Raw genomic sequence first — 4,097 nt, 5'->3', positions numbered from 1 at the left:
AAAAAAAAAAAAAAAATGAAAAGAAAAAATGAAAAAGGGAAAATGGATATATTAGATTTTCTATATGTACGATTTTCATGTGACAGCATAGTCTGTCTTCTTCTATTTTTATGGTTTTACAAAACCAGGTTAGTGTATAGTGTTGACTACTGTTTGGCTAAGTGTCCCAACCATTAGTTTTGGTATTATATTATCATTATTTGCTTATGGGTTTTAAGGTTTTAAAACATGTTGTACATGGGTTAAGGGGGTTAGAGGTTATCAACTTGCCCAGCAACCTCTCCTAGGCGATGTGGTAGTAAAGTTTATATATATATATATATATATACACCGATCTTCTAAATCTCATAAATCACCAATCTTTCATGCGGGTCAGGTATACTTGTATTCTTGGGTGTCACATTCTCCCCCCTTTGGACATCATTTTTCTATTGTTTCTTTTGGCCCATGAGCCTCAAGGCCATAAAAACATTGTACCATGTTAGGGAAGTTAGAGATCATCAATTAGCTTAACAATTTCATTCTAGGGGATATGGGACTAATGTTTGCACACCTTCACCGATCTTCCAAACTCTTGTTATTTATCATTCTTAGTGGGGATACTTCACCTATTTTTCAGGCAGGTCTGGTACATTTGCCGTATTATTGGGTGTCACATTCTCCCCCTTTTGAAAAATGAGGGTCTAAGTTTCTGAAACTGTTCAATGGCATGGGCCTTGTTCGTCAAAGAAGGCTATGGGGGGTGCCATAGGAAGCTATGGGGGTGCCCTAACCGTTTGCTGATAGTACAATGCACCAACCAAGTTTCCAATGGCTTATACAAGGTCAGGCTGCCCACCCTGAAATGCTCCTGTTGCATGGTAACATTTAATTTTCGATGATAAATGATTAAAAAGCTGAACTTAAAAGTTTTATAAATTTACAAAGATGCCACTTAATAATGCGAAAGAACCGGTTTCCCTGCACCCATGGTGAATGATTTCTTTAGCATTCAAAGCTGTTCAAGAGGGGAGGGTGAGATGTGGGATTCCTGACCTAGGATCACGTGGTGACAATCACATGGTAGGATTTTTCATTTCAACTCTTCTGATTTTTTTTGCTATAAGTCAATAAAGAATATATTAAAAAATAAAAAAGAAGAGAAAATAGGTAAAATAAAAAAGAAAAAAAAATCTCTAGTGATTAAGATAGGTATAGGTGTCAATTCTAGGCACACACCGAAGACCCATACCAAACCCAACTGGTCAAGTTCAAAATCGATTCGAACGATTTAATAAATGTGCTGGGTTCAAACCCTAACAATCTATAATATTCAAAAGGGCCGTTCCTAGTGTGCAAGGGCCTTACCTGTTGATTGCCTGACTGCGACTGATGATTATGAGCGCACCTAAGCCCAACCTTTTAGCATGACTCTTTAAGTTATTTGAAATTCCTATTCTACCCCCAACCATTAAGAGTAAAGAGAGGCACTTGCAGTCTACCCAATGCCCCAAAAAACCCTAACCCTTCCCTTTTCTTTTGGCCTTTCTGCCTAAGGCACATTTATTAGTATTCCCCTGTAGCCATATTTTAGAGACCAATTTTTGGCATAGCCTGTTTATAGTTAAATGGTGCAACAGCTTGTTGAAGGCCCGTTTAGCCCGATTAAAGACCAGTAACCAACAAACCGATAATAAATTGGGGCATGCATGCCTAACGTAAGCCCGATTAGTTAAACAAATAGTCACGGTGCAAAGGGGAAATTGGCCAAGCTTGGTTAGCCCCGACCAAACCCGACTGGTTGACAACCCCTAGAGAAAGGCCATGAAAATTGAGGCTAGATCAAGTTTACGAACAAGATTGTTCTCACACGCTCTTGGTCTTGGCATTTGGAGTACATTGAGTCTCTGCATTTAATGGATTCTAAATGTCAAGAACAATCTTGTACATGAACCTGATCCAAGCTCATGAAAATTGAGGTGATGATTCAAAGAGTACTCAATTAATTTAATGGTCCAGATCATACATAACATTTGAAATCCATCAATCAGGTCACTGATTTATGGGCTAGTTGATGGGTTTTATTTTCCTATATTGGTCCTGGTTCACCTGTTCACCAGTTGTCCTAGAACCAAAGAACAAAGCCCAAACTCAAGCAAATAAAGTTTTGGGATTCAGTGATTCTACCAATTAATTAAGAAGGAAATTATAGCTTTACCGGATCACAGAATTTTAAGTGAAAACTGAAAACTGAAACATGAGATAGGAGGGATGAGGGAGGAAGCAAAGAGCCCAATGATATCTTATTTATTGACATGCATGCCTTTTATTGGTAATATGGTGTTCAGACTACCATCATACGTCTAGGGAAAGAGCAGGATTCTAGCACGGGTAGTAACAAACACATTCATATGTGGGCTGAGAACCTTTTGCTATACAAACTCCATCGCCATTATATTTTTGGGAGCACTCAGCACGACAAGATGGGATGGTGCAGCCAGAGGGATGCAATGTTACCGCGCATCGCTTCTCTTGCGTGTCTGCTTTTGTCACCATTGATGATGCAACTGCAAACAACTCATGATATCAATGGAAAGTAATGAAGTTAAGCTATCATTCATTGCAAACCACGAACAGCTAGGAATTGGAAGTGAGAATACTTAAAACAAACCTGAGAAGACAAAGATAGCAAGAATGAGGAAGGAGGTATAAGAAACCTTAGCCATTACTTACTAAATCTCTAATAGTTGTAAGCTAATCCTCACTCTGATGTTCAGTGCTTTTTGGTTTCCTCCCCGCTTATAGTGAGTGGTATTTATAGAGAAATACAAATTAATTTTGGAACTCCTAAGATGATCTGCATACTTAGAATATAGATATATATTTGGTGGTAATTAAAGACCCATATTTGGTTAAAAGAAAACAGTTATTCTTATTTTCCTAAATGGGACGAGATCCTCGATCTTCGGCGTGCACTTGATAACTGGGAGGCACTTGGGATGGGTGTGCCAGCCAGCTGTAGAAATGAAGCACGCATCCCAGGTGCCTTCTAGATGTTTGATGCACACTGGACGAGGAGCTGATGCACTAAAGAGGATCCCATTCCAAAGATTTGAGTAGGGGTGTCAATTGGTTGGTTTGGACCGATTTTGGTTCGATTTCATCGATTTTTCAGTTTGAGAATGAGTGACACCAAAACATAAATCAATAAAGATGCACCTGTTTCAGTCTTGTTTTAGTTTCTCTTACTAGCTTGGTTTGTGTTTACATGTAAATATATTCAAAAGTATGAAAAAAATGTCTTTTATGAATTTCAGGTTCTTTCGAGTTATACTGATTTTGGTCTAATTTTTTTAAGTTCAATTTGATTTCAAGACGGTCTGATTGATATCAGTCTCACAAAATCCTACCCCAAAACATGAACCAACATAACTCATATCGATTCGATCAATTCGGCTCAATTTAATTGGTTCGAGCTAGGTGTTGACCCTAGATTTAAGGGTATCAGATCTCAATTTCCATGTGCTACAATAGGCTAAGTTGTGGTATAATGGGAATTGCTAGCTGTAGACAAGATAGCTGTAGATAATTATCCTGTTTTGAATCACCTTTCTTAGTCATCATTACCTTGTATATAGGTTTCTCATAGTTGGCTTACCTTGTATAGAATCTCCTTTTGTATTTATATATTTCTTCATAACGAATATATATATTTTTTTGGGTAAACTTCTCTATAATGGATACAATACATAGAAATACATAGTTCTATAGTAATGTCTAATTGATAATTAACCACCTTAATGGTAGGAGTTAATTGGGTTCCTAAGTTTGGGTTTATGGGAATTGATCTCCTCCATCAGAGCAGCACTTACCTAACCACAGCTGCTTTTGTTGGAAGAGCTGAAGTTGAAATTGGACATCTGGCAAACCTTCACAGTCCTATTGGAGATAAGTCCATGATTAAATTAAATAGAGCAGTTACTATTATTTTTCTAAATGGGACGAGATCCAAGTGTATTGGATGAGTGAGAGGTACTTGGGATACATGGTTGGGTGCTTACGTAGGATGTAGAGTGTTAATTAGGTTTAAAGAGAATTAAAAAAAAAAAAAAAGAGTT

The sequence above is a fragment of the Macadamia integrifolia genome, chromosome 13 (genome assembly GCF_013358625.1).
Source record: "Macadamia integrifolia cultivar HAES 741 chromosome 13, SCU_Mint_v3, whole genome shotgun sequence".
Lineage (NCBI taxonomy): Eukaryota > Viridiplantae > Streptophyta > Magnoliopsida > Proteales > Proteaceae > Macadamia > Macadamia integrifolia.
The sequence above is the reverse complement of the archived record's forward strand: the minus strand, read 5'-3'. Positions refer to the sequence as shown.